A 9,360-nucleotide genomic window follows, 5' to 3' on the forward strand; every position below is an offset into this window, starting at 1 on the left:
TACATGGCCTCTCATCGATACCTTTACCAAAACATGTTCAACACATCCCTCACATTACCGACATAAACATTTCACTTTAGCTCATCACCCAGATGAACCAGACCTGACGCAACTCTAAGCATAGCAGGCATAGAAAGGTAGGAATCACATACATGGCTCAATCAACTCCTACACATGCTAGTGGGTTTCATCTAGTTACTGTGGCAATGACAGGTCATGTAGAGGATAAGGGTTCAACTACCGTAGCACACAGCAGTTTGAATCGCGTTGTCTTAATGCAGTAAACGAGAGCAGAGGCGAGAACATGGGTTTGTATCGGAATGATCAATGGGTTGCTTGCCTTTGTAGAGGTAGTAGGGTACTGCCCTTCAGACGGATACTCATGGTTATCCTCGGAGGCAGAACCTACCATGAAAAACACACCGAACATAATCAACACATGGCAATATGCAACAATATGATGCATGCTATGACATGGCAAAATGAAAGTGTCTTGGCCTAATGCAAGCTAAAACAGGAGGGGATGAACTCATTTGAATCAAAGATTCAAACATTAGCTCATTAAACATGGCCTTATTAGTGCATTACCTTATTCTGCTTAAACATCAAGGTTGACTTGTTTTTCATGGATGAAACCATTACAGATGGATAGATTGAATCTTTCTGATCATTTTTCATATATAAATCTTTGCATTTGGAGTTATGGTTGATTTTCTATGATTTTTGGAAGTTTTGACTATTTTCTGGAATTTCCTATTAAAGAATAAATCCAGTAATTGAATTAATGCGTCAGCACTGCATCACTGTGACGTCAGCGGGTCAAAGGCGCCAGCCCAGGTCAAACCTGACTGGTGGGCCCCATCTATCAGTCTCTCAGCTAACTAACAGAGTTAGTTAGTGTTTAGTTAGCACTAAACTAGGTTAGTTAGGCCCTGGGCCCACATGTCAGTGAGAGAGAGTTAGTTAACGAGGTCATTAACCTCTAATAGAGTGATTAGCTCTAATTAAAACTAATCTAATTTAGTTAGGAGCCGGCACCACCTATCAGTGACTCGGGCGGGGTCAAACTATGGTCAAACCCCTGGCCAGCGGGGTTAATCCCGCCGGTGTTGAGTCGCCGGCGAGGCCGAGACGGCGGAGAGCGTCGGAAACGCTGCTCCGGCCATGGTTCGATGCACGGGTGAGTGCTACGGGTAGCTGGAGGTGTGGCGCATCCATCGGTGGCGTTGGTTGGTGCTGGGATGGCCGGGAACGACAACGGCATCGAGCTGGGCGGTGGTTGGAGCTCGGCCGTTGGTGGTTTTGCTGCTGCAGTGAGCTAGCGGGGAAACGGATGCATTGGCGAGGCGCTACGAGGTGCGTTGAGTGCGTTAAGCACCGGCGCCTGACCAAATGGTCACGGGAGTGACACCGGCGTCGAGCTCGCGCGGCTGCGTGCTACGGTGAGCAAGGGGGCGGCGTCTACGGCGAGCAAATGAAGCAGAGAAGAGGGGGGTTCGGTAGAGGAGCTCACGGCGGTTGCAGAACGCGTCTCAGCGGGCTCGGGGGAGGTCGGACGTCGTCGGGGCGTTGCCGGCGATCTCGCGGACCGAGGAAGAAGAAGGCATCGGGGAGGTGCTTGGAGGCGTCCGGCGTCGCGTGAGTCGACGAGGAGGTCGAGGACGGCAGCGCGGAGCTAATGGGCTTGTCGGAGAGGCGAGGAGGTGGCTCTGGTGACAACTACGGCGAACAGCGGCGAGGATCGCGCTCGGCCATCGCGGGGGAGGGTGAGGGAGACGAGCGGGGGAGAGGGGAGGAGTGCAGGGAGGTGCTGGGCGTCTCCGTGGCGCTCGGATGGGGACGAGGAGGCAGCAGGAGGTGGAAGCAGGAGGTGATCGCGGGTGCACGCGCCGGCGACACGGCTCTGCCTACTGGCAGAGGTGGGTGACGACTGGCACAGGCTAGGTGGGCTGGGCCAGCACAGGTCAGGCCCAGGTGGGTTTCTCTCTCTCTCTCTCTCTCTCTCTCTCTTATTTGTTTTCTTTTTCTATTTATCTGCAACTGTTGGGCTTTATTAAAAATACCTAGACATCTTTAAAAATCCTGAAAATAATCAGGGGCTCTGTTTAGATTATTTCCAACAGCCCACACTTATTTCCAGAATTATTTTAGAATTTAAATTATTTTATAGAATTTAAATGCCCAAATTCAAATACTTATGATTTAATTCAGAAAATCCAGAATGTCCTAGAAAAGAGTGCACCATTTTTGCCAGGGGTTTTAGCCCAATCCAGAAATGATGAACTTTTTGTGGAGGGCATTTTGGGTTCATTGAAAATAATTTTAGTAAACCCTAGTTGTTTCCAGGGGGGCTGGGGGTTCTGTCTTCCCCATTTCAAATTTAAGAGGAATTTAAACATGATGCACACTCTAATGCTTGAACTAACTAGGGTGTGACAGCCAGGCTGCCTCGCCGTCGCCGCCCACGCCGTTGCCCCTGCCCCGCCCCCGAGCCCACGCCGATGCCGTCCGCCGCCCACGCCGTTGCCATCCGCCGCCCCCGAGCATGCCCTGCCGCACCCCCTACGCCCCCGAGCCCGTCGTCCACCCCCGAGCATGCCCTGCCTCGCCATCGTCGCCGCGCGCACCCCGCCGTCGCCCTCGCCGACCCCGAGCCTGTCCTCGTCGCCGTCGCCCCCGACACCAGCCGCCCGCGTCTCCTCCCCGATCCCCGCCGGGAGAGGTAGCTACCGCCCCATCCTCCCCCTTCCTTCCTTCCCCTGCTCCTTTGCAAAATATTGATATGATGAAATTTTTGTTCATATATACTGTAGAGTTGGGGAGAATATAGCTCCTTTGCAAAATATTGATATGATGAATTTGATATGATGAATGAGGGGGGTCATGTATATGTATGTATGTGTGTATGTATATGTAAATATTGATATGATGAAATTTTTGTTCATATATACTGTAGATGTATGTATGATGAATTTTGATATTTTTTGTTCATATATAATGTAGATGTCTATGTATGTATGGAATGATATCGATGGATGTATGTATATAGAACATTCGTAGAAAATATGACAAATCTGATATGACCAATGTCCCCCTCCGGTTCACTCGGGAACACTAACTCTCTCGGAGAAAAAAAGTTATCAGGGAGAAAAAAAGTTCTAGGATCGCCAAGGGGTCCAGAGGGGGTCGAGGGTCGCCGAGGGGTCGACAGTCGAGAGGGGGTCGACGGTCGCCGAGGGGTCGAGGGTCAAGAGGGGGTCTAGGGTCGCCGAGGGTTCGAGGGTCGTCGAACATGAGAGGAAGAAGAGGATAAAAAAAAGAGGAAGAAGAAAAAAAAGAGGAGAAGAAAGAATAGAGGAGAAAAAGAATAGAGGAGTCTTCTCCTCTATTCTTTCTTCTCCTCTTTCTTCTTCTTCTTCCTCTTTTTTTATCGGGAACGAGGGTCGTCGAGGGTCACCGAGCGGTAGAGGAAACCCTAAATAGCAAGTATCGTCGGTGTGAGATACATGTGGCCGTCGGTGTCGGACACTACATCCACGTCCCACAAGTGACGCGGGCGTCGACGCCCACGTCACTTGTGGGACGTAGATGTAGTGTTCAACGCCGACGCCACACGTATATATGTTCTCTCTCTCTGTGTGTGTGTATATATATGTTCATGTATATATGCAAAAGATAGATTTTTAGAAAAAATAGTATTTTTTTCTGTTCATAGATTTTTTGGTGATATTGATTATTGTAAATATGCAAATGTTTGTATATTCATATGAACAATGAATTAGGCAAAACCTTTACTTTTTTCTAAAATTTCTATTTGAACATTATTTAAAAAAAACAAGCAATACTACTTCATGTATTTTTAAGAAGGAAGAAGAAGAAAAAGAATGAGAGGAAAAAGGAAATAAGAAGAGGAAGAAAGGAGAAGAAGAGGGGAGAGGAAGACGAGGAGAAATAAATAAGAAGAAAAAAGAAGAAAAAGAAGAGGAGAAGAAGAAAGGAATAGAGGATAAGAAGAGAAAATAGAATATATTCTATTTTTTCTTCTTCTCCTCTATTCCTTTCTTCTTCTCCTCTTTTTTTTCTTTTTTTTCTTCGACACATGGGGGGGGGGGGTCGATATACCCCCTCCCGATAACTTCAACATGAGGGGGGGGTCGATATACCCCTCCCCGATAATATTATTTTCCCATGTACGTATGTCGTGTCGATATAAACTCTCGATAACTTCAACACGTGGGGGGGGTCGATATACCCCCTCCCAATAACTTCAACACATGGGGGGGGGTCGATATACCCCCTCCCCGATAATATTATTTTCCCATGTACGTATGTCATCGTTGTCGATATACCCCAAACCCTTGAAGCGTTGTCGAGGCCACCCCAAACCCTAGAGAAGCAGCGTCGAGGGCACTAATTAATATTAGTTCTACGTTTGCCACTAATATATCCATCTGTCATGTTTGAATAATAATTTCCATGTTGTAAATATTTGTAGAAACTATGGACACCTCCCGAGACGAAGTACAAGAAGAGTTGTTGGGGGACATAATCGCACGAGGAAATGATGCCGTCTGCTCGTTGTTTCTCAACGACACCGATGGTCTGGAAGCAGCTAGCTATGATTAGTGATGGCTCCGGTGACCCAATGCCGGTGCAAGAAGGAGACCGTGAGGACGGCTCCGGTGACCCAATGCCGGTGCAAGAAGGAGACTGTGATGATGGCTCCGGTGACCGAACCGAGTCCGGCCAGGTATATATATTAGTTAAGCCTGTGCTGACTAGCTAATTGATGCATTTATTGTTTTGGTATGTACACATATTAATTAAGTCTTTATTCTTTTTTCTAGCCCTCCGGATCGAGCACAACTTCGGTAAAGAGACGAGGCCCGAAGAAAAAGTTGAGCTCAGATGAAAGGTTTGAGATCATAGCAATCGCGCCCGACGGCCAACCGATTGAATCCATCCGGACAAAGAACACATTTGTTGCTCAGTGCGGGGTTCTGGTTAGGGACAAGATCCCGATCAGCATCCAGCAATGGTTAAAGTCGGCTACAGAAGATCCTGAGGTGTCTTATGTCAATGATATGCAGAAAAATGATCTTTGGACTGAGTTGAAGTCAAATTTCATCCTACCGCCAGAGGATGATCCGGAGAAGCCAGTTAAAGAGCAATTAATCAAGTCTTTTGCTCTTAAGAGGATGGCAGACCTATTCAGGAGGTGGAAGAAAGAGCTGAATAAGTTTGTCGATAAAAAAGAGACACCAGAATTCAAGGGCAGATATGAGAAGATCAGAGATCACTGGCCCGCATTTGTGGCCCACAAGACATCGGAAAAGAGTAAGAAGATGTCGGCGACAAACAAGCAAAATGCTGCGAAGAAGAAGCATCACCATCGCACGGGGTCAGGTGGCTACCTCGTAGCCCGGCCTAAGTGGGCCAAGGCTGAGAATGATCTGGTTGATAAAGGGATCGAACCAGTGACAATTAACTGGCCAGACCGTGGCCGGACTTGGTTCTTCGGGGCTGGCGGAACCTTGGACCCTGTATCAGGGAAGTGCATTTGGACGGACGAGCAATTGGAAATACCAGTCAAGAGGCTTCAGCACTATACCGAAGCAGCGCAGCAAGGGACGTTCGTTCCAGATAGAGAGAACGACGAGCTCACAATGGCCCTCGGGAATCCTGAGCACCCTGGACGGACACGAGGCACGCCAGGCTCCATTCCGTGGAAGGCTGGGTTTCCGGATGCAGGCGGTTACAAATGCCATGAGAGGAGGAAGAAAGTGGAGCAGACCCAACTGCAGGCGCTGCACGCTAGGGTACAATCAATAGAGGAACGAGAAGCAAATCACAGCAAACGAACTACTGAAGCTTCCCCCGAAGCTACCCCGCCATCTCAGCGGAGAAGCAGTGTGGCTTCCACCGAGCTACTTCAGCCAGAGCATGTCTTGACGGCTCCTGCTAGCTATCCCATGGATGCTATCACGGAGTCTCAAAATTGCCACCTTATGACGCAATGGATTAATATGAAGGTCAAGGCGGCTGTTGGCTCTGTTTTTCCTACTGAACCCGGTGCAACTTTTCACTGCCGGCCGATTCCAGAAGGATTTGAGGACCTCCAGCTTGACCACCCTACCGGTGAAGGGAGACTCGGCTGGGTTCTGCTCTGAAGACTCCATGCCTATGGCGGAAGGAGCTCATCAACCTTCCAAACTGGACGCCTCCGCCTCCTCCTCTTCCTCCTCCGGCGAGTCAGGGCACTCCGCCTCCTCCACCGCCTCCTCCTCCAACGAGTGACGATCAGGGCACACGGCCGGCTCCTTCTCCGGCGCGTGGCGGCACTCCGCCTCCTTCTCCGCCTGCGCCGGTGCGCCCGAGCAGCCAGCCTCCTCCTTCTCCGCCTCGTCAGCAAGGGCGGAAGAGACCCGCCGCCGCTCCGGCTGCTCCGGCGCGTCGTAGTCCTTCTCCTCCGCCTTGTAAGCAAGTAAAGAAGACAACCGCTCCGTCTGCTCTGCCGGCGTCTAGCACTACAGCCGGAGGCGGGAGGACATACAGATTCGGTCCTTCTCTAAAGACTCCAGAGATGTTACCATATGAGATGACCCCAGAGGAGAATGCGAAGATCGTGCGAACCGAAGTGAAGGACTGGTTTCAAGGGTTGAAAGCACAGAGACATCCACCTCCGAAGGAGAAGGTAGATCCGGTGAAAGCGAAGCGCACTCTGGCTGCCCCGACAAAACCGCCCAAGTCTCCGCCGAAAGGCAACTATGAGCGCATTATTGGAAATGCATTTGCCAAAGCGGAGCGGTCGGGAAGTACTGTCAGTGATCAAAGGATGAAAGAACGACTAGCTGGGAAACAAATTTCCTAGCTCGGCAAAAAAGCAAAGCAATTGTGCCCCCCGCTCAAGGTGCCTAGCGACATCGTCGCTATTGATCCGAGGATGGTGCCCGGTTATAGCAATCTTGGAGATTACCTGCCCGATGATGTACATTATGATTTCTTGGAGGTGCAGATACAAAGATACGAGTACGGGAAGCCTCTCGTCAGAGATGAAAGATCTCTATCAACGATGATGCGAAGATTGCATGATTGGTACTTGAAAATCTGCAGAGAGTCTGGGGGGAGGAATACTTTGTATGTGAGAGTTAAAAAGGAGCATGACCTCATTGGAATTGAACTGTTGCCTGTTCCATTTGAGGAGTTCTTTTAGTTTTTCAATCAATTGGCCCTCGATAAAGCAACGGTCACCTGCTACTGTCTGTAAGTAGTACTACTTCTGTCATTAAGTCTCTCTATATAGCTCAGCTCTTCCATTGCATGTATTTATAATTATCCTCACTATATTATGCAGATTGAAGATCGCCGAATTGAAGAAAAGACAAGTCGGTGATATTGGGTTCATTAACACAAATCTCATAGATGCAACTGAGGTTAAATTTCATGCCGCAGATACCGAGGCCAACTTGCTACGATCGTTGGTAATAAATGAAAACAAAGATATAATACTCTTTCCTTACAACTTCAAGTGAGTGTTACTATCTTGTGCATATTCGGTTTCCCTTATATATTAGTCAAGGTTATATTAATGTAATTGATGAGTTATGCATGCGTGCGCAGGTTCCACTATATTCTCCTAGAGATTAAGCTTGAGCAGGGAGTTGTAACTGTCTTGGACTCTAAACGAAAAGATCCCCATGAGTATGCGGACATGACTCAAATTCTCAAGAAGTAAGTTAAATCGATCATTATCCACCATATCAGCAACTTTGTTCATTTCCGATATCAAGTAATTATTTTATTTGTCTGGCAGGGTTTGGAGAAAATTCACCAAAAAAGCTCCGGGACTACCGAAGAAGCTGGAATTTAGACACCCGAAAGTAAGTACTATAGTAGCATGTTCCGCACATCTCCTAGTGATTCAAGCGCTAGTTTCATCAATACCATTTGGCATTCTTGCTTATCAGTTTGATTGACCTCTATTTCTTGTAAAGTGGTTGTGGCATATCCCCGGTCAACCAATCCTACCTAAAGCAGCGCTAGGGGCCAGATTCGGCCATCTAAGGAGACTTCATGACAATGTGCTACGGATAGAGAAAGGCCTCATCGCCTCAAAAAATCCAGGATACCCACTCTACGTGGTTAACGTGCTGCGACAATTGTCGTACGTCGACACATTCCCCGCGGAGAAGTTCTTCCTTCGATTCGATTACATCTTCGACATGTTTCACTTGAAGAAGCTGGATTTTACGTTTGTCCGCCTTTATGCCTTGCACGTGAACTACCTCATCGGGGTTGAGCAGATACCTCTTATCTGTGTCGCTGACCCATACTTCATGCATGAGGTCTTCTTGGGAGTCTGCGCAGAGCACCGTGAATACGCGAGGGAATACATCGCCAATTTCATGCTCGCCAATAAGGACAAGGAGGCGATTCTCGTGCCTTATCATCCCTTGTAAGTCATCCGCGCAGATATCCTTCCTTTGATTTCAATCATTCATTTGCACAGTGGAGGCTAATTAATTTGAGGTGTACTTATTTTGCGCAGTGGCGGACGAGCCGTCCTCATCATCCTCTACCCTTGATACTCCCACACTCTTTACTTGGACTCGTCGAAGAACATTAACAAAAAGGATTACACCCACAGCAAGTCTGTTCTCGACAATGCTATGTTTTACTACAGCACACGGGGTGGAGAGGTCAAGGACAAGAAGAAAAGGGATGACAGGCCCGCCTCCGGCCACAAGACCGACTTCTGCTACATCCAGCAACCGAGTGATTCTCTTAATGATGGATTCTATGTCCTACACCACATGCTGGAGTACAGACGAGATCACCAGAACCTTCGCATGTCACCTAGATCCAGCAATGCCCATATTCTGCAATGGGCAAAGAACTTAGGAGATATCGAGGATCATCGACTTCGAGCTGAGTTCTATCACATCCAGCACGAACTTGCCCAAATCATCATGAAGGAGGTCGTCGAAAAACAGGGATGTTCTACGAAGAAGGAAAAATGTCGCGGGAAGACGTCCGGACACGCGTAGCCACTCAGCGTCTGCACCTGAAGCCTTTCACTAAGATCGGGGACTATCTCCCTGACTTGGATGGATGGCATGACATGGAGTGATTGTCGATGACAATGTGTCCGCTTAGTCCATACTATCTGTATGACGAAACTTTGAGTTATGCACGACAAAACTTTATTTGTGATGTAATTAAACCGTCCTCCTCGACTAGCGAAGATCACTCTAGTTAGGGCATTTTGGGTACGATGAACTTTGTTATTTATGCTTATGATATGTTGCTTCTATTTTTGCCAAGTATGTCTCTTTCTGTTGCTCAACTATATATGTTGCA

Source organism: Triticum urartu, chromosome 3 (assembly GCF_003073215.2).
Source record: "Triticum urartu cultivar G1812 chromosome 3, Tu2.1, whole genome shotgun sequence".
Classification (NCBI taxonomy): Eukaryota; Viridiplantae; Streptophyta; class Magnoliopsida; order Poales; family Poaceae; genus Triticum; species Triticum urartu.